Here is a 22,716-nt window from a genome sequence, read left to right as displayed (position 1 = left end):
AAGGCACCTAATTATAAGATACTAGTGGGAAATATAAACCTTAAATATTTGCCTTGTGATGTGAGGTAAAACTAAAATGAATACTATCAATATGCAAAGTCAGAATTCTTCAACGTCTCTTTTCCTTTTCCTTTTCACATAGGTGAAGAGAACAGCCATTTCACTTCCCACTAAGGGCATCTACATCAAATCTTCAGCAGTTTTCTTGAAAATTGTCTCCTTGTTTAAAAGGTCCCAGAATAGCTGAAAGAGAATCAGTTGCAATTTGGGTATCATCATTCAATCGTCCATGCTTAATTTTACTTTCTGAGGAAAAATAAGTTTGAGATACTTTTTAGGGTGACTTGACTTTAAGAGATACAGTACACAACTAAAGAGCAGCAGGGTGAATGTGCCCAGCAGAGTGAGGTGCTGCTAAACAGCAGCGCGCAGGGACTGAAGGGGGTTGATTTGGAAAAAAGAATGGTTAGGAAAGCGATGATGACTGAATGCAAAAAGCCATGATACTGAAGAAAAAGTCAACTTTCCTCTTGTAAATCCAATTCCTGGAATTGGCCCAGAGACCGATTTCACCTCCATATGCAGAATTAGAGTTGTGAAAATAGACTAGGCTGCTTCAAAAGATTCATATTTATCATAGAAAATTTAGAAAATGCAGACAAGTCAAAATAGAAAATAAAAATCCCTCATAATTCCACCACTTAGATATTACTACTATTAATATTTGGTATAGATTTTTCCATATGCATACTGGAAAAGTACTGGGAGCGTCTATCAAGGCTATTAAATATTATGAGCATAAAGAGGCCATGAGTTTCCCATCAGGAAGTGTTCAGAGATGTTTGAGATTCCTGAATTAGATGGCAGGTTGAATGACCTTTAAAGTGTGGTTTGGGATCCCAGAATGATCACGAAAGAATGGACATTCTGGGAAAGTCAAACTATCATTTGAGACGAGGTGGGATAATATATAACAACTGAGGTTTCTTCTCCACCCTTCTTTGTACTTCTTGCCTTTCTCAAGATTCAGTGGAGGCCGCAGTGGAAGAAGGGATGATACAGCAGAAAAGCAAAGTGCTTTGGATTTCTGCAAGCTAAGGCATTTGAATGGCAAAGGACTGCACCTTTGAGTTTCAAAAGCCTAAGTGCCCAAGGACTGGGAGCTGAAGCTGTGGCCTAACTAGTGGATTGGAAGGTAAATGAAGAATCAGGCTACCCTGCCGCCAGCCTAGAGAAAGATTTTCTGGACTGGGAGGAGGAGAGTTAGGGAGAAGAGAGCTGAGGCTTTGTGAAGTCTCATGGAAGTGGCTCTGTCCCGAGCCTCCCTATCCCCCCTCCCTGGGTACACAGGCTGGTAGGAGGTTTGAGGATTATGAAGTCACACAGACCCTTAGTCTTCTCCTTGGGGAAAACCTAGGGATAAAGCAAGATTCTAGAGTTCTCCTTGTTGAATATATCAGGAATAGTTAAATAGAAATTACTGCGTGGTGTATCCAGGCAAAGGTAGCATAAGACAGCTTCCCAGAGATCTGCCTGAACAGTGGCTGAAACCCAGACTTGAGACTGGAAGCTGGAGATGATGACTGGAAACCAGAAGGGAATGAAGACCAGCCTGGACAGGTGACAAAAGCCAGACACTTTCTCCCCTCCTTATCTGCTTTATTATCTTTCTCCAGTACAATGTAAATGTCTTGAGCACCAGGACTTCATCTGTTCTTGTTTAGTGCTGCATCCCTAGACCAAGGTTAGTGTTTGTCTCATACTACTATGTGCTCAATAAATATTTATTGAAATACTGTATAAATGGATGCTCTCCCTGCCTCCCACCAAATGCTTAGGCCATACGTAGCCCTCCAGAACTAGAAACAACCCAGGAAAAGGTCTAGAAGACTCTGAATTGACTAAATTTAAATCATTTAGAAGAATTGGCCATGAAAGAGAAATTAATTTTTATATGGTACAATAATTACGTTTCTCACACATTTGAGTTTCATACCTACTCTGAGATGAAGAGAAGAAATATTTCTTGAGAGCTTGTTAGGGGCCTGCAATTGTGCAAGGTGCCTTTCCTTCTCATATACTATCTGACAAGAGATTTCTAACATGTACCCAGTTTGAACAAAACTGGTGAGAGGAGTTTAGAATAGAAGGTAATTTTTTTCTTTTTTTGCTGAGGAAGATTAGCCCTGAGCTAACATCTGTGCCAATCTTCCTCCGCTTTATATGTGGGTCGCCACCACAGCATGGTTGACGAGTGGTGTAGGTCTGCGCCCAGGATCTGAACCCGTGAACCTGGGCCACTGAAGCAGAGTGCGCCAAACTTAACTACTATGTCGTGGGGCTGCCCCCTAGAAGGTAATTTTTATCTGGTATATACTATGCATGGTTGAAGTTAAAGATAGTGACACCATTTTTCTTGGCGACCTAAAATCTGACCATCAAATTCTATTTTAGGTAAAATGCTCAATGTAGCTGTAGAAATACAAGCCCCTTCAAAATGTATACAATGCTTTGCTCAAAGATAGAAAGTATCTATTTTGCTTTTACACATATAAATTTACAATCTGTACTGTGGTAGAGGAATAAATTGTGCCTATTTCTGCATATGTCCTTGCACCTATGGAGGTTGGGCTAACTCATGATCCTATCCTCCAGCACACACATCTGTAATCACCTGCTGTAATAAATTCTATGAGCAGGATGAAACGTCTCATTTTTAGGGACCACTATCAAACACTATATTGGGCTTCATAAAAGGTCTCCTAGTCTCCAGGTCACTAAGGGACTATTCCTATATTTATCAAGTTGATAATGATGGTGGCTGCTTTGGGTGCACAGATGGGCCACTCAGATTTCCTTTCAAGGAAGGACTTCCTGCCTGGCTGTGGGGAGTGAGGTTAGCAGATGGCATCCAGCTGTATTCTTCTTCAAAGTTTGCCTCGTTGCAGTGAGCCACCTTGTCCGAGGGCACTGACTGAGCTGCTGCAGATATAAATGCGACCATTCCTGACCACTGTGGGACAATGGTGACCAGCTCTGTGTTCATGAAGCATTCCCCTCCACTCAAAATTCATGTTCTATCATCAACAAAACTGGGATAAAACCATCATGCTACATGTATAGTACTTTATATTTTCCAAGTTTGTTCTGGTCATTCTATAGCAGAGATTCTCAATCCAGGCTGCATGTTAATGTCATCTGTGGAGAATTCAAAACCATATCAACGTCTGGGACTCACGTACAGAGAATCTGTTGCAACTCGCCTCCAGTGAGGTCTGGGTACAATAAAAGCTCTGCATGTGATTCTCTTGTACCCAAGGAGAGAACCACTGCTCTAGGGAGAACCTGCAATCTGGACTTGCAGCATCTTGAATTATTGTTCTACATGTATTGACTCTGTGGTCTTCATAGGCCTTACCAGTTTTCTGAGTTTTCTAAACAAGATTCCTTGTTTAGAAAGTGAAGTTAACGGTAAAACTGACCTCATGAGTTGTATTGAAGGTTAAATAAAAAATATACACAAAAGTCCTTTGCAAATTATAGCAATGTTAATTTTTATTATATGTGATTACATTCACTTCTGTCAATTGTTATTTTATAAACAAGGAAAGGGAGATTAGGACTCATTGGTTTTCCCCTCTGGCTAGAGCTTTTAAGAAAGTAAAGGCATAGAATTTCTGATGAGTAGTCGGGGCTGAGGCCCAGGTCTCTGAGTTTCTGAAAAGCTTCACAGGCAAATCTGGCGTGCAGCTGGGTTTAAAGACTTTTTGGTTAAATAACCTGTCCAAAGGTCATACAGCCAATTAAATGAAAAAGCTGAGACTCAAATCTAGACCTTTCCTTGCCTCTCTCGAGTTTTATCTGCTATTATCCATGCTGAGTTTTCCTTCTTGCACATACATCTTATCATAATATTATATGTTAGTCATAAAATATAATAATAGAGATAAAAAGGATTTTGAATTTAAAACATAGTATAAATGAAATGTGCTATGATTATTAAGTATTAAAATAATTACTCCTATCCCATTAGAACTAAACCATATGATTTGTGTGCTTTTTAGTGAGTAAGAGGTGAAACTGTAGGTAACAAGGTATCTTGAAGATTATATGAACCAAGCATAAATTAAACAAACTGACATCAAGGTTGAAATAATGTAAGCAAGCACAAACTAAAGCATTTCAGTGAATTCAAAATAGAGTAATGTACTGCTACTATACTATTGCTCTATCTTGAGCATGCCAACTTAATTTGGCATCATGAAGGCAAAGAATAGGTTAAAGACAGAGAGAAGGATGAATAGAGACATGAAGATGATTTTAGTGTGATCCTGACCAGGCCATTCATATTTCTCAAATAGCCTGGAAACAATCTCATACTTATTGGAAGTTGTGACCTTTAAATGTTCCTTCCTTGCAAAAAGACAAATATTCTAGAAGCTAGGTGTTAGCTTGTGGAGTCATCTGTCCTGCCTGCTCTTCGATTGGAGGCTACTGCAGGGACAGTGGGAACTGTAGATGAGCAAATGTCTTACTTATTCTTTACATTTGCAGACTTTAGGGTAAGCTTTCCTTGACAGCTCCCTGATTTCTTTAACATAGCAAATCTTCAATCAGTCTAGATATGTTAAAATGTGATTTTTACAGTGAATTGATCTGAGTTGAGTACTTGAGTTGAAATGTGTATTTTTCCCCCTCTAAAGCTGACTTGTAGGGAAAAAAAAATCAGATAGTCTATGTTATACTTTGCCTTAGTGACAAGATGTTTGGGGGAAATCATCCAAGCTTGAAATAAAATCTTTATTGAAAGTAATTCTACATTCATGCCAGTCAGATACATTGTAGGATTAGACCAGCTATCCCAGGGGAAAACGACGGTATTTGCACCAGGCAGAGTTGATTATTTGGACCTCCTGTCAGTTCTTAACTTCCTGACAATGGCTGAAGCGTTCACGGCTGCTACAACTCTGTTTTCATCTGTATTTTGAGAGAAAGTTAATACACGTTACCTTAACTACGCTAAATGTACTGGAAAATAACCCAGTCATAAGATACACCCCGCCTATCAAGTGATATCTGTATGTAGAGAGCATTTAGCTGTGCATTTTAAGGAAACAAATACAAGCAGCAAATGACTGAAAGATATTGTCATTATTTCTTCTGCTTGAACTTTTAAATTTTCCTGGCAAAGCCTCCTGTGTACTGTCTTAAAACCAATGTGTATACATAATCATGGAGCCAAGTAAATGGCTTTCATTGTAAATTCCCTTCAAATGGCAGGGTGGCCTTTTTTATTATTATTATTAGAATAATTCGGTTATCAATGTTATTTGGTGTCAAAAAGGAAGACTCAAGTGTGCCAGGTGCCATTTGGTTCCACTTAGAGAAGCAACAACAGCTTAGGACGTCACTTTTGAAAGAGTCATAGAATCGTTTTTTGGATGTAATTAACACTGTAACTAAAGTAGAGAGAAAAAGCCATAAGTTCTAATTTAGATTTATATTTTGATTCATTGTGAAGACAACACATTGTTGTAGTTCTAGAGGAAAGGAAAAAACATGACCCCCATAGATGCTTGAGAATAACCACATTCATTTAAAAATTCAGAACTTAATTTTATGTCTTATCTTTTGGTTGCATATTCTAAAATTCATTGCTCTCACGTCACCGAAGGATGGAAGGAAGAAGGTGAAGTGGCCCATGACTCAAGTTTAAAGACAGAAATGATAGTCTAGTCTTGTGTTGCAGAAAATGACAACATACTCCCCTAGACAAAGCAGTCTCAAGGTAAAAAGAATACATGTTCTGAGAACCTTATTTCCTTCCTGAGAAATGCGTTGGTTAAAAATATTAAGTTAAAACTTAAGTTTAAAAAACTTTGTTTTTAGGTTAAAAAAGATCATGAATGTCCTTCAGTGGGTGAATGGATAAACAAACTGGGACATCCACACAATGGAGTATTATTCTACAATAAAAAGGAATGAGCTACCAAACCACGAAAAGACGTGGAGGAATCTTAAATGTATATTGCTAAGTGAAAGAGGCCAGTCTGAAAAGCCTATCTATTGCATGATAACAAGTATCTGACATTCTGGAAAAGGAAAAACTATGCAAAAAAAAGATTAGTGGTTGCCAGGAGTTAGGGGAGAGGGAGGGATGAATCGGTGGAGCATGGAGTATTTTTAGGGCAGTGAAACTATTCTGCATGATACTGTAATGGTGGGTACATGTCATTATACATTTGTCAAAATCCATAGAATGTACAACACCAAGAGTGAACCAGAATGTAAACCGAGGACTTAAGTTAATAATATGTGTCAATATTGGCTCATCAATTGCAACAAATGTACCACCTAATGCAATATGTTAATAATAGGGGAAATTATGCGTGTATGTGTGTGTTTGTGTATGAGTGATGAGGAGAGAGAGTACATGAGAACTTTCTGTACTCTCTGCTCAGTTTTCTGTAAACCAAAATTTGTTCTGAAAAATAAAATCTATTAATTAAAAAAAGTAAACAAACAAAAAAATATAATAAAAGCAGATTGCATACATTCAGAGCCCAGAGGTCAATTTCCCTGTCATCTATCCTTATGGCCACACACATTTGAATTGCTTTGTACTCCCTGTCAGTCACCATATCCAAAACCATATTTAATCCTGTCTCTACCAGAAAGCCTTTAAGAATTGTATTTTGATCACTTCGTTACTTGCTTTCTTGGCATTTAAACATTCAGATTGTATTACATTGTTGTTGACATGTTTTATTTTTATCTCTAAGTTATTTCATGCACATATGTTTTTTCTCCCTCAATTAGATTTCAAAATCTTTGAATTTAGGTGGTGTGATACCTTCAGCTTTACTCCTATTTTTGTTTGCAGTAGAAAGTTTGGGCATCGTATACCTTCTTGTTATTGCAAATAGTTTTTACTTTATGAGTGGCTGGCAGGCTAAGTTTTTCCTCATCTGGATGACTTTTTGCTCTAGAACAAAGGGAGCTGAACTGAACAGAAATGAGGTACTCCCCAATATTTTACTATCTACAGTCAGAACAAAGCTGTCCACAGATACTATTCTTAACTGTTTTTTCTTAAGTCCTAGAAGCAGAGCCAAGTTCATCAGTGAAGACACTGAGCCCTTTTCCATGTCATTCCTCCCTCCCTTTCTCCTGTCTTCTCTTTTTATTTTCTTTGAAACAAATTACAGGGGATGACTGGAGAATATAATTTGGAAATACAACAATCTAGTGTAACATTTGGATGTATTTTTTTGGAAAAGGGAATTCACTAAGTGCAAAATATCATCTTTGGATGCTCCATTTTCAAAGGTTTTATGAGTTAGTGTGAAATTACTTTAGGTTAAGGTGTCAAAAATAGAATGCAGGAGTTATGAAGTTTGTGTTGAAAAGTCTTGGTTCCTTAGAGATAAGGTTTATATTATCCAAATGAGAAAGAATCCATTTCACTGGCCTATAGAATTGTGTAGAGATCCATGAGGTCTACTGACCTAGAATACCACAGGCACCTGGAGAGAAAGGTGATTCAGTAAGGAAGGCGTAGTCTCATTAGTGCACAGCAGTTTTATAACTGGTTGGAAGATCAACTTGTACAAGGAAACAGAAAGCCTGGTTTTCTCTCTTGATTCTACTTTTCTCCTGCATGTAGAACTTTGGGTGTTCACTTAGCCTGTCTCAGTCTCAGCTTCCTCATTTGCAAAATCAGACAGTTGGGCTAGAGTATTTCTAATTTCTTGTGCTCTAAATCCTATTGTTGAACAATTTAACACTAAAAAAAAAAAAATTTAAACACTTTTTTCCCCTCAAGCTTGAAATAATTTGTAAGGAAAGTTGACAAGCTTAAAACACATTGCAAACATGGTCATTAATTGCAAAATAAGGGAACCCTGAAATGTAACGGTTTTGTAGTAATATCTTGCATATATATGTATATACTTTAAATATATATTTATGCATGCTTTATATATTATAGAAAGGGTACATAGGTATATCTTTACTATAAGATATACATTTATTTATTAAATAAAGAATGAAACAGAAAGGCAGACACTGGGGATTTTTAAAGAAACAGACATGAGCCTCCTGTTCTCTTAGAAGCATAAGGGTGTGTCTGTAGTCTGCGTTTTTGTTTTCATAACACCTATAAAAGAATGGTGGCGATGGACCAGGAGACCCACTCCAGCAAAGGAATGACACACAGGTTTGCTTTACCTGGCTGTGGTGGCTGTCTGCTCTCTGGGGAGCGACTCTGAAACTGAAGCTGCAGTGTGAAAGGGTGATATAATCAACCAATAACGTCTCCATGGGATTTGGAAAGGAGAATGATGGCATCTGTGCCAGGAATGTGCCATTCAGTGGAAAAACAATTTCCAAAGGAAATCAGATACATCTACGGAAGTAATACAAGGTATTCCTGGATGAGAAGGAATCCGGGAACTTGAGAGGCAAGCTGCTGGAGGGATTTGAACCAAGTTGCCCTTAACTGAGAATAGAAAAAAAGGGAAAATTATAGCTGGAGAGAGGCGTCAAAGCAGACAAATAGTGAACTTAGAAATATATTAGAACTAATTTACAAAGATAATTATTTAAAGCAGATTTAAAGAAATACATGCAGGGGCCAGCCCCGTGGCTTAGCGGTTAAGTGTTCGCGCTCCGCTGCTGGCGGCCCGGGTTAGGATCCTGGGCGCGCACCAACACACTGCTTCTCCCGCCATGCTGAGGCCACGTCCCACGTACAGCAACTAGAAGGATGTGCAGCTATAACATACAACTATCCACTGGAGCTTTGAGGGGGAAATAAATAAATAAAATCTTTAAAAAAAAAAAAAAAAGAAATACATGCAAAGAGATATGTATTGGCGATTCTTTCAGATTAGCACATATATACCTGCTTCATTTTTAAAAAGCAACTTCACGGTATTTATGATATGTATTTTTTAAACCCAGTTTCCAATGGATGTATATCTCCTCCCCATTTTTTGTTGATTTTATAATCACCAAAAGATCAGGCCCTTCTGTGGTTGTATATGCATGTGGAATAAAGAGTCATAGTAAGGAAAAAGACAGTCTCTCAATGGTTAAAAAGATCTATTAATGTCAGTTGTTAAGTGGTAATTTTATTTCAATAGCAATAATAGAGAAAGGGAAGATGTACAAGGCTGCTGAATAGAAGAGGGTCAACGGATTCTATTTATTTTGTGTTTATACGTTTTCACTCTTGTATGGCGCCTCATCGCAACGCCTTATCTAGAAGGATTACTAATATAACAACACTCCTGATTTATAGAAGCCCAATTAGGTTAAACAGTTTGATTCATTTCAATTGGACAAAAAGAAAAATCTCTTGTTGAATCTGAATTCTTGCTTTGCAACGAACACAAACCCACACTCATTATTACCTATGGTGCTTTTCTCTATGGATGAAGTGCTTTGCAGCCAAGTAGCGGTAGTCACCAGCTGATGACCATAAGGAAAGGCAAACACTGTCAGTAGAGTAACATCCTTAGCCAAGTGTTTATGTTGGATACATATACAATACATAACGGTTCTTAACTAATGTTACAAAGTTGGCCTCCCCGTTTCTCCTTTTGTATTATTTCTTGCCACCCATGTGTTAAGCTAGATTTTCTCAGGACTTAAGCCCCACCCTAGAAGTAAGTTCTGCTTCTTTGCAAGCTGGATTTATTCTTTCCAGCTTCCAAGTGAATATCATACATCAAATAACTGTGAGTTAGTTATAAATACAATTGTGGTGATGTGACTGTTAATGCAGTTTCCAGAGGTGGTTAATTTATGTATGGAGAATATCTTAAACAATGAAATGATCTGGATAATTTGGTATTTTTTAATGCTGTCCTTTATAATCTTTTGTTTATATTTTCTTTCTTAATCTATTGGTTCATATTATTCTCAATAAAGTTTTTTTCTTTCTTTTTTTTTTTTTTCCTGCAGGCAGGGAGAACATCTAAATCTTTCTATTAAGAACTTTATTTTCTTTGTTCTCCTTGCTCCAACTTACCCTGTTTTAAATTTTCTCTAACCTACGATCTGGAATTTTCTCATCAGTTGGCTAAAATAGTGTTTTGCTGGCTTTCTTCTGACCAGATATTCTCTTGATATGTTCACTACCAAGCTGAAAGATCTGGGAACCACTAGGATGGAGGACCAAGGCATCGGTACATTAGGAGTGAGGTGAAGCCCGCTAGATCAGACAGAAGCTGCGGTAGCCCAGAACGTGGCTCTAGGGGCAGAGGGAGGCTACACGAAAGAATCAATACTGAAGAGATCACAAGAAACTAAGCAACACAGGCTGTTAAAGCAGCTTTGAAAAGGCTATAGCGGGGGGATGAACAATATTTGCAGGAACAACATGGCGACTGTCTAAATCAATATGACGCCATCAGCAGGAATGTCCCTACTCATGACCAAGGTATCAGGCCCTCCAGGAGAGGTCTCTGCCTCTGCTTTTTAAACCTCAGGTGCCATCTGGCGAGCCATCCTCTATTTGATAAAGAAGCTAACGTTTGTTCAGTTCTTGCCTTGTGCCACTCAAGTGTTATTATCTTATTTTCCCTGACAACAGCTTTATGAGATAAGTACTATTATTATTCCCATTTTAAAGATGGGGAACTTGAGGCTTAACGACATTGCCCGGTGCCCCACAGAAATGGTTGTGCCAAGATTTAAACCCAGGTCAGCTGGGTGCAGAATATGACTTCTTCTTATATTGTTATCTCTCTGTCCTTTTTATACCTCCTTGGTTTCTCTGTTTGCTATTCTTTTCCCTCAGTCCTGGGTCTCTTTCGTTCCCAATAAGATAGCCCTTGTCTCTATACCCAGAGTTCTGAGCCAGCCTGTCTCCCTCCCTCCCCCGGTCCCAGCTCACTTAACCCCAGCCTGGGTGAGAGCCCCAGGCCCCTTGCTTTCCTGGCAGGAGAATAAAGACAGCTGGCAGTGAGAAAAGTCTGTGAAGGAGAATATGAGCACAGTCGTGGTTATGGCTCTGCTGTCTGAGAACTCCCTCTGTCAGGGAACCGTGTTGGCTTCCCACACTTGCTACATGGACAGATGTTTTCAATTATTATCACTGACAAGCCTCCAGGCCAGGTTCCTTTCTGATTGGCTGTTACTGGACTCAGAAGGGAATAAAGGAAACTGAGGCTAGGACACAAAACACCTCAGTCATCGCTTTAATCATGTTTCTCCAAAGCAACTGGTTGAGTTGGACAGTTCACCCAGAATTGGAATCCTTTTGTAAACACAGACTCAATTTCCTTTTAAACCTTTCTTTCATTCTGGTTTCAATTTTTCTGCCCATAGTTCTTCTGACACTATAAGAGAGTGAGACATTTGTCACTTCTTTACCAATTCTTTCCTTTTGTTGCTCTTCCAGAATTTTGGGTAAATGTCAGAATATAGTGGGAGTTATGATTTAGTGAAATTTAACTTGATACTACTAGATTGGCATTGCATAAATTACCTAGGTTTGATCTGGAAGTACAGATATCATCCAATGTTTCTATATATAGTAACCTAGGGAATATTCCACCCTAGGTGAGAAGCCACTTCTCAGGTAAGTTTTGCACCCACCACAGGGTTTGCTGGGAGCTATCTGACACATCCCTCCTGCATTATTAGCATTGCTGTCTATCTTCTTAGATAATAATCGCATCAGCCATAATTACCCTGAGTTCCTTTCCTTACCATCTCTGGTGTGTCCTAAGGAGATCCAATGACCAATTGATCCTGAGGGAAATTTGAGAGAAGCCTTGGCATGGTCGATGATAGAAAAGAATGTAGACATGGCTCTCAGAAGTCAGCCTGACAACCCTCTCCTCTAAGTACCTTCCCCTTCACTGGGATCAGTTATATTTGTACCACTCAGCCTCTAACGTCTCATTGTTAATTCTTCCCTTCCTGTTTCTATAAATTAGAAGGGAAAATTAGCCATCAGGTGGATTAAAGCTTTCTAAATTAATTTTTATTTCCCATTCTTCCTGTCATTTATCTGGTTAGAAAAAAATGTATTCAAGATGCTCCAGTGTTTCTTCATATTAGTTTTATGTTCTTTTGATGTCCTGAAATTAGGTTTGTGTGTGGTCCATCTTGCTTAAGTCTCCAAACTGCCTTGTCTCTGCTGCCATTTTAAAAACAATAGCAGCAGACATGCAAGTCACCACACGTATTTGGCAAAACAGACAAAATCCATAGACTTAATCCTGAAGGCCCGTGTCTCCATTTTAATTTCTGAAAAATGTTTCCTTGACTTTCAAACTAAACTCTTTATTTTAAGCCCAAAGGTAAAATATTATAGGATGTTAATTCATCCTTTTCAAAAAAGGCACATGAGGGTTTAAAACATATGCTTCCTTCTTCACTCAGAAAAAAATTCATTCCAACCTTTTGGGGGGATCACATATAGCTTTAAAACAGCTGAAGCTAAAAACATCAAAGTTGGCATGACTTCAGTTATCACTGAATCAGGAGGATCAAGCCAAGTTTTTGAAGAAAATGGTTGAGCATTTTAAAAATAAAAGAAGTTAAAATGCTTTCTCCGAGCATGATCAGTGGGAAACTTTTAAATATTTTCTTTAGGTTGGCTTTATTTTGCTCATCACTTTGGAAACATTTCAACAAAAGCTATACAATTAGTCTTTATTAATATTGTTCACTCATGCCCTAGCCAAGGCCCAAGTGTCTGTCACCTGCCAAGGTGATGTTTTCACCATGTTTGCCAAGGGGCCACTACTGCTCAATGCTGGTGAGTTGCCTGGATCTTTTACATTTCCAGCAATGCTCAGTTTGGTGATTTGGGGTGGGACACGTATGGGAAGAGGGATGAGAGAGACAGGGTGTTGAAGAAGTTCTATAACAATACAATACACTGAACATAACTGCTAGATACTTGCTTGTTTTGTTTTTCCCTCAATTATCCACAATTTCAGTATTTCCAAAAAAAATGAGTAGGATGGTTTTAGTATTTGAAAAACAAGAGGGAGTTTAAATCAACTCTCAAGCACGTAAATGTGATCTTCAAACTGGAAACTGAGTAGACCCTGTTCTCATCATTTTCCAAGAGGATTTCATTCTCTTTTAGGCACTAAATAGCTCATTCTGCGCAACTGACATTTTGGGGGACTGCATTTATTTTGCAATAAGACAGTAAACTGCCCTGCTTTACTTGGGACGAGATCAATTGACAGACCTGGAGGACCACTGACTCTGTGCTTATTATCACCACCATCCGATACTGCTTCAAGATGTAAATTTCTCGAATGGTACCAACAGCCTGGTGAGAATATTGCTTCTGATCGCAAAGCCCTTTTACTAGTTTCAACACTGTAATATCAGGAATTTTTTTTACTGGAGTTCTCAGTGAAATCTTCCAATAGCATTTTTCAACTGAGGAAATATTTTGCATGAATAATGGCCCACGGGAATTGCCTTGCTGGTGAGATTATATCTCTACCTGTCTAAGTAGCATCGAATCTGTAAATTGTCAGGAGGAAAGTCAAGAAGTAGATTCTGACGTGACTTGTTCCTAATATGCAGTGAGACAGTGATAGACAGAAGGGCCAGCACAAAACAGGGGTGGCCCAGTAGACTATTTGCAGATCAGTTTAGACATATTAATCCTAAATTAAAAAGAGATATAATTATGCTCAATTTATAGGTTCAAGTACGCTAAGGAAAAAATCTTATTTTAATAGCTGGCAGAAGAATTCCTCTTAAGGGAGAAAAATCATCATTTTTTTCTTTCTTTCTTAGCAAAACATTTTGATGGACCATTTTGATTGTGGAAAGATAATCCTTAGAACACAGCCAGAAAAAGAGATAACCAAATTCTCTGCATAAAACATGAAATGGGGGCCGGCCTGGTGGCGCAGCGGTTAAGTGCGTGCGCTCTGCTGTGGCGGCCTGGGGTTTGCCGGTTCGGATCTAGGCGCCCACCAATGCACCGTCTGCTAAGCCATGCTGTGGCGGCGTCCCATATAAAGTGGAGGAGGATGGGCCTAGGGCCAGTCTTCCTCAAGAAAAGGGGAGGATTGGCAGGGATGTTAGCTCAGGGCTAGTCCTCCTCACCAAAAAAAAAAAAACAAAAACACATGAAATGGACTTATGAAGGTTGTGTGTGAAAAGAAAGACTAAGAAAGAAGAGTGTTGAGGCAGAATGACATGGTGGGAAGTTGGAGGCCAAACAGAAAAGACAACTCATGAAAATTTCCTGGTGGAGGACGTAGGGAGAAAGCCAAGGTGCGTTTTAGTAATAGAGATGCCTATTATTTAAGTTGAAATTTTAAATTATCCGCTAGGCTGGATGTGATGTAATCTTTCCATCCTCCATGAATCTTCAGTAAATGTCTATCAAGGGCTATGTCCTGCAGTGAGCTTTTGGAAGCAAGGCAAAGAAATTGTCAGGATAAGAGAACACTGGCAAGTGGCGAGGCATGCATGAGTTGCCAGATCAGCCGAAGCAGGAAATCAGGCCAGAAACGACTAGATGAAACTTAAAATCTTTCCGATAACCTGAGAGACACTGGGTTTCTAATTTTACAGGGATTGGAGGTTTGAACACATTTTATTTTAATTTTAATAGGAATGATGATGCAAACTTACAAAGGATATTTCCTAAGGATTCTCGATGCATTTCTGGCCTGCCTCAGCTGTACCCAAGTTTTTTCTAAAGAGCCTATGAATCCTGCCAGCTCATTGATTCCAGGATGCAGCAGGACAGAGCTGAATGTGCCCAGTCTTCCCAAATGACCCTTCTGCTTATGGTTTTGATTCTTGGTTCTGCCTTTCATTTCCTCTTGAGGACCAGAACCCAGCTCTGAACCCCAGATGGATTGCTGGGGAGCTTGACTCTCTCACCTAATTTTGTCAGCTCTTTCTGCTAAGGCTGTTGTCTTTTTCTGCTCTCCCAAGTATACTTAAACTGCTGTCATTGCCTGTCCCCAAACACAGGTCACAGAGTCTTCCAAGACAGAATCTGCATGCAGCTGGGCTCCTTTAGTTTCATTATGTGGGTCAGTCTTCTTGGTTTGAAAACCATCAATGGCTTTCTGTTGCCCATAAGGTAAAATACCAGCTCCTTACTAGGACAAACTAGTCCTTTCATAATCTGGTTCCAGCTTCTCTTTCCAGTGCTCCCCATTCAATGTTCTCCATGAGCACTCATCCCCCCAGTGAGCAGACTTGGCCATGTTTTCTTATGTCTGGACCAGGTGTGGAGGCTTGAACCAAGGAATGAGACCAACTAGAATGCCTTTCTTGGCACTTAAACTCGGTGTTAAGAAGGACATTCCAGTCTGTGCAGTGGCTGTTAATGTAAGTTCTTCACAAAGCATAGCATGCAATTTGGATTGTGTAACTATTTCAATTCATGGATTAAGAAAAACAAACTAAAAAAATCTTTTTATTTTAGGCTTATAAATCTTTTTCTCATCAAAAGTGCTTATTAAGCTTTAAGTTGTTATTCACACCAAAATGTTTGAAATTACAATGACTGCAGATGTATTTTACATAAATAGTGAAACAAGTGAATCTCTATGATGTTCAAACAAAGACCTGGAGGTTGTACAAATAGAAGGAATTGATCTGGTTCATGTCATCTTTAACCAGTGAGCCATCCTATACAATGTTGGTATCTGCTGGGTGGCCTGTATTTACTTGAGAAAAATCCTAATCTTGCAACATGGAGTTGAGAGTTGGAATATGCCTTTATTGTTTAGAACTCTTTAAATTACCTCACAGACCACCAGTGAAAGGCATGTTCCTCTCGATTTGACCAATTCTACATGATAGCTTATTTTCTACTCTGATCATGAAATTTTAACTTCCTGAGGCAAAGACTGAGCTACTTCTAATACTCTTCTCAGCAGAAGTACCTGATTACAAATAAGGACTTCATTAAATTTCAGCCTTTAATGACTATTGTGTAAAACTTAACAGGGTCATTAATGCCCTCGAACCCCCAAATTTAAAAATATATATGCTGCCAATGCTTCCAATTTTTGTGGAATCTGATTCCGAGGTTTGCAATACAGTAAAAAATAGGTTTCAAAAATCTTCATGAGATCACATGAAGAATGGAAAGAATGGTCTCTTAATTTCACGCACTTCTCCAGGCATATGTGGAAAGCATTTTCTAATCTTCTTTTAGGTAGTACTCAATTGACAGTGCCCTTTTACTGTGCGAGACATGTTTCTACCATTTCCTTCTTAGAAATAAATATTTAACCTATTATTTAAGATTAGAGTTAGAAATGGATTTAGGGAAGCCTCAAGTAGTCATCCTTTACTTTCTACCATTCTCTATTCACATTGCTTTTTCTGCCCAATACACAGTTGTGACTATAGAATAACAAATTTGATTCCAGAAGTCATGTTTAAAATTCTGGTTATAAAGTTTTGAGCATATCAGCTATAGAAGGATGTTTAAAAAATTCTAGTAAATATGTCAAATATGAGACAACTTTTCAAGAACTAGGGACATTCAAGAAGACGAAGAGAATTGGGAAGACTGCTGCAATACTGTAGAAGCTCTGGCTGACTTCCACTTAACCAGCTCTCTATTTCCCCTGTAAAATACACTGACCAATGCCCACAACACATTGAATGTTCACGGCTAGTTAATGACTCTCAACTGTGCACATCTGTTCCCACTAGAGGGAAGTCCCAGGAGAGAGTCCCAAGCAAGTTTATGCCAGTTGTACTTATTATTGTAATTATGTAATTTAATTAAATATTATGTAAACTGATGAAATATGAGAGCAAAATGGAAGAGAGTAGCTTTTGGGAACACTTTCTTTGAAGGGAAGATAAATTCTACTGTATCTAAAATTACTGAGAGTTTTCTCTGAAGATGGGGATAGGTCTGAGTAAACTCTCAAAGCCTTTTCCAAATCTTCATAATAGATACTTCTTGGGTTTTTAAATTGTGCTTTCCTTTACATTTAGCCCCTCATTCTATTTCATCTGATAATAGCTGCCAACTACCATTTCCTGAGCACTTACCATGTGCCAGGCACCGTGTAAAATGATTTGTTTGCCTTATCTCATTTGATACATGCAAAAATAACTATTAATTATTGGACAATTGTGTACCTTATGCATTTGGCCTTATGCTGAGCAGATTATATATTTTACCCATTTAATTCTTATAATACATCTATTTTTAAATATAGAAACTGAAGCACGGAAGGAATGAGAACTTTGTCTACACTCACTCAACTAATAAGTGAAAAAGCTGGGATTGGAGCTCACTTCTATTTAACGCTGAAGCCTTATCTCTTACTACATTATCCCACTTCCACATACAGGCTCTTTAAGGACCTGTCATTTATTTTTGTAGTCCCAGTGCCTAGTTCAGTGCTTATCTCACTGTAGGGACTCATTAGCATTACATGGATGGAGAAGTGCATGGACGGATGGATATTACTTCAATTTTGCTTGATAGGTCTTGATGTCAATTTGCTAGAAAATGGTAATGAGAGATAGGCAATCTTTCCTGATTATAGACACCAGTGCTCCTTAACATGACTTAGCCTTCATTTACTTCTGCTATTAATTGAAATATCATTATGATCAGAGATAGGAGTGTTATGTTGGAGAAATAAAAGAGATTGTAATTGCAATTTATTGTGGTGGACAAGTGGATTTTCTTTTTTTCTTTCTACTCACATTATTTCTTTCTTTTGGTAAGACCATCTTTGGGGGAAACTGCCTCTCCCCTACTCCAGTCTCTGTGGTTTGAGTGGAGTTGACCCAGTCCCTGGCTCCAGGGATGGGTTTGTGTCCCAAGTCTGACTAAAGAGAGCCATGCATTCCTCTGCCACAGTGAATGGATCAGGAACAAACATGGTATAAACAAGGGATGCAAGCCAGGCCAAGGAGAATTATTCCTGAGAATTTCCTATTCCCACAGCAAAAGAGAAGCTTACTTGCCCCCGAGGATGCTAAGCTGATACAGTACAGTCCTAATGTTGCCATCTTGCTGCCAGGAGAAAAGATTTAAGTGAAAATGAAGCTAACCCACAGATGAGCAGAGTTTAGAGACGGAAGAGGTCATTCCTGGCAATATCCTTTGGCGCTTGGATCTAATCATGCCCCAAATCAAATCTAATCATGGAAGTTTCAGTTAAATAATCCAATAAATTCTCTTTTTTTACTTAAACAGCTTGAGTTGGGCTTTTGTCACTTGCACCAAGCTTAGCATTTCTAAAGTACCTATAGGAGTCAAAGAAGTGTTAGTGCATAATTGCAATCAAACGGCTTGACCCAGAAACCATGGCTTGTGAATATTTAGGAGAGAAAAAGAAATTACATCTGAAACAGAGCAAAGCAAAACAAAACTATACACGAAGCTGAATCTACTATCTGGCTCTAATATCTTAGCCTTAGCTGGTGTGTTAACTTTGGTGCTTGGTAACACTGTTATGTTCTTTGAATTAAAGAAAGACTCACTAATCTGCTGGGTAAAATGGCTTGATTAAGAGAGAGGATACATAACATTTCAGAATCTCTGTTTCTTAGGACTCTTTAAAAAAAGTCAGAATATTCAGGAGGAATACCCCCCACCGTGTTTTAAAATGAATTCTTTAATTCAAGACTTCTTCAAGCAGCATTTTCTTCCTACACACTTGCAAAACCCACACTCATGTGTACATATCCATACAGAAACAGAAATCCATTCAGGTACAATCTAACTTGCAATCAAGAACTGCTAAAAGAGGACCTTTATCATCAGCACAGCACATCCCAAAATGTCTTTGTAAAACAAATTAAATTATATGAGTTAATTGATTCCAGGCAACATCAGCAAGTGCAGGTGGAGACTGAATAACAGGATGTTTATTAATGAAGTACTATTAATCAAAATTGACAATACCAATTCCTGTTTGTTGTATTTGAAAGCTACCTACAGTGGTTATAGATATATTTGTTGAATTTTAAAACACAGTTTTGAATAGGAAAACAGAATATAGTAACACATGGGATTTTTAGCTGTGGATTTTGGACTACTGATATTTAAACACTGAAAAGATACTCCTAAATGCAATTTGACAAGCAATGCCAAAAATGCCAGTGGTAATTAATTAGCACTTAATTGAGACCACAGAGCAACAGGACATAGGAATCGGTACTCAGTGCTATTTCCCCCATGGGCTCTTTCTCATGAGGGTCAGGCGTGTGGCTGCACGCTGAAGGTCAGTGAGTAAATTGGGAGAACACATTGACGCTGGACACTTCATGATGGATCTCCTTCACTCTTGCCACCGCTTCTGGCTAATTCTGATGAGAAAAGGACTGGGATGGTTTGAAGGGGAATTTAGTGTTCATGCACATCTAAACCAAGGTAAGCATTGCCCTCACATCCTAGACTAGTTAGGCTGGACACTTCACAAAAAGATAAAGCTCTTGAATCAAATGTTAACCTACATGAGGCTAGGCCAACATAAAAGCCCATTAAATTTAGAATGAAGATTTATTTGAATTTGCTGGCTTTGTTAAATTACATTAAATTTTTTGTAAAAATAAATTTAAACTAGGGTATTTTTAAAAAAAAATATACCATAGACATTATAATTATTGTTTGGATTTCCATGATGCCTGTCAAAGACTTTAAAGACTTCTGGAGATTCAATCTTTAGAAATCCTGCATACACCCCTAAGCCCTCCCTAAGACATAGACCCTCTATCTTAACAGATTGGAGTCAACACCCTTTAACAGAGAGGAAAGAAAATCCTTGCTTCATAATTCCATTGACTGAACAAATGAAAAAATGAAAATGAATTCTTCTAGTCTCTGAATAATTCTACAGACAGTTTCTCACTGAAAATTTATGGTAGCTTGCCTTATAACACATGAGTTGGGCAATAGGTTTGTTAAACTTGCCACATATTTTCTGAAAAATGAAGTTGGTGCAGTTTTTATTTTTTTAACTTAGAGTTGAAATCAGTAACTGAAGGTGCAGTTCATTGATGTAACTGGGAATTGAAATCTGGATTCTTGAGTATCAAACCCTCAATCCACACAGATTATATTACTTTTGAAGGGCCTTCACTCTCCAAAATGGGCTCGGATAAAGTATAAATGTCATCTATACATCTGGAAAAAGACTCTTCAGGGATCTGCTTTATTTGGTCACACACATGCCTGCAGTTAAAACAAATCAGATACCCATCCTTTCAACACTCCTAGAAAGGGCTCGACTCTGACTCTTTGGAGGTCCTCGAGAATTTGTTGTAGACAATGATACCCACTGACGGAGCAGAGGGCAGTGACGGTAAGAAATATTCTCTCTTTTTTCCTAACTGACTTCTGTCCATGGCTTATTCACTGAACTAAGTTTGTTCCCATGAACTGAGATTGCCGCAACATCATTGCTCCTTACCACAACTGGAAAAATCTGGACAACGGCTTTCTTTATTAAAATTGAGATATTCATGTGATATGACTGGAGTAGATCAGCAGTTCCCAGCCTCCCTTATCATTAGAAAACACACTGAGGGTTGGTGATGGCCATAGAGAGAAATGCCACCTGGCGGCCTCAGAATCAGTAATAAAATAAACTTCTCTTTATTGTTTTCATGTTAATTTATCAAGAAACATCAAGAAAATCGTATTTTTCAGTCTTAGTCAACCCTCAGCTCTGTGTTTTAAAATATCAGTTTGCAAATCTTATGTTATTTGAGAATAAAATCATTTTCAAACTCAGAGATATTTGTACTGTTTAGTGGGTTTTTTTTCATTCTATGAAAATCCCACATCTCTTCCATTGGCCTTTAAACTCTTCTGATTTTAATACTGACATGCTATATCATTTAAATACCTCCTAGAACTCTACACATTTCAGATGGTCCCTAAAACCCAACTTCACAATTATAGCACTATGCTTGGCTGAACAGACACACGGGGCCAGGAGCCGCTCACTTCTATCCTTTCAGTAAACATTTCTGAATTTGTTCTGTAAATCTGAGCACCAATTTTATTTTGTTAATTAATTTCATTATGTATTAAACTGATTTATACTTCCACCTTATTAAATAAAAGCATTTACTGTAACTAAAAAAATGCATTTGATATAAAAAAGTTAAAATACATTTAAAATGAGTAATAAAACAAGGGCAAAGGAAAATAAGGGGTGAGATTAGTAGAATATTCAAGATGCATGCTCTAAAGTTCCATCTGCTTGCCAAGTGTGACTCAAGGCTTGCTTCATTCCCTGTGAGTCATAACCCTTCCAGGTAGTTTGCCAGTGATCAACTTTATTGTTAACTTCTGAGAACAGTTTTGTGTTCCTGTGCTCTCTATGCAACCACATCTGTTCAGAGGCGCCAAGACTCAGAATTTCTGATTATATTCCCTTTTGCAAGTTAGACTGGTGCAGGGAACAGGTTCCATACTACTTTACGCATTCATTCCTCCATTCATCAAATTCACAAATATTGAGCGACTTTTATGTGCAGGTTACTCTGAGAAGGGCAGCAGCTTTGCATAGAAGTTAGGCATGAGGCCTTTGGATTCAGACAGACCTGCCTTCAAATATTGGCTCCGCCACTTTTTAGTTGGGTGATCTAGAAAAGTAATGTGGTCCTTCTGGATGCTAGGTTTTGTCTACATAAATTGAGGATTATACCTACTTTACATGGTTGCTGAATTGAGATAATCCATTTTAAGTATTTAGTAAAGCATTGGACCTATGGTTAGTGCCCAGTAAATTGTGTCTATTCATGCTAGGTATTCTGCAAGAATCAAAAAAGAATAAGAATAGCCTTTGCTCTACATTCACTATGCTGTATGTAAAAGTGTCAAATTCACCTATATGGTTATTCATAAGAAGGGCTATGGGCTGAGAGTAGGGAAAGATCTCATCAGATAGTGCCAGATCTATGATCCAGCAAATCTTAATAGAGTTGGACATTGAGCCAGATCCTTTGGAGAAGCGGTAGAATCTGGGATGGGCAGAAAGCATAGAGGGGAACCTGGATTGGAGCAGAAGAGTGTAGGTCAAGCCTTTCATATGGGGATGCAGGAGGTATGAGTGGAGTTGATGGGAAAAGTCATTCATCTGGTGGAGTGACACATTCGTGCATAGAAGTAATGGTTAGAGTTCCAGGTGGAGCTAAGACAGTGAGGAAGTAATGACAATGTCATAGAAAGGGGACCTCTGAAATTACCCCCATTGAAAACTGAAAATCTAAGAAGTGTAACTGTATTGAACCAGCTAGAATAATCAGTCAGTTGGAGCTCAAGTGCCTTCAACACAGCTTATTTTCATTTTCTTTCCACCACTAAAGTAAACCTGGGTTATAAGACCTGCAAATTGACTAGATGACCTGGGAAAGACCCAGGTTTGCTCATCTTTGAAATGAGAGGACTGGATAGCTTCCCTTCTGGCACCGACATCTCCAATACTATAAACTATTTGCCTCTTGAAAATGAGAATAAAGGTCAGATGCTCGCTATTGCTGCTGTACCTCTACTTGCCTTTTGGATGTCTCTGGTTAAACTCCCAGATGTCTGCAAGGAATTCTCTGTACACTGAATCATTAAATATAAAAAAACTCTTTCTTCTTCTTCTTTTTTTTTTAAAAGGAGTGGCCTAGGTGTTGATTGGACTGAAATTCCACAGAAAGAAAAACAAAGCCAACTCCTTGCTCCATCTCCAAAAACAAAAACCTTCCATATGTGTC

General features: G+C 38.4%; 1 protein-coding gene and 1 long non-coding RNA gene across 8 annotated transcripts in view; one reads left to right on the top strand and one right to left on the bottom strand.

Annotated features, from left to right (window-relative positions):
* The window catches only part of LOC131410700 (uncharacterized), a 48,068-nt gene extending 42,230 nt beyond the window's left edge, over window positions 1-5,838 (top strand). For 3 of the 6 annotated variants that reach the window (XR_009221391.1, XR_009221396.1, XR_009221394.1), the window contains 2 exons: window positions 143-2,355; window positions 2,949-5,838. This is a non-coding gene — a long non-coding RNA (uncharacterized LOC131410700). The remainder of the gene's footprint in view (window positions 1-142; window positions 2,356-2,948) is intronic. The other 3 variants (XR_009221395.1, XR_009221393.1, XR_009221392.1) reach the window with 3 other exon arrangements.
* The window catches only part of ARHGAP15 (Rho GTPase activating protein 15), a 588,967-nt gene that overhangs the window by 11,393 nt on the left and 554,858 nt on the right, over window positions 1-22,716 (bottom strand). The gene's annotated exons all lie outside the window — the stretch shown is intronic.

This window comes from Diceros bicornis, chromosome 10, assembly GCF_020826845.1.
Source record: "Diceros bicornis minor isolate mBicDic1 chromosome 10, mDicBic1.mat.cur, whole genome shotgun sequence".
In the NCBI taxonomy this organism is placed as follows: domain Eukaryota; kingdom Metazoa; phylum Chordata; class Mammalia; order Perissodactyla; family Rhinocerotidae; genus Diceros; species Diceros bicornis.
The sequence above is the reverse complement of the archived record's forward strand: the minus strand, read 5'-3'. Positions and strand labels throughout refer to the sequence as shown.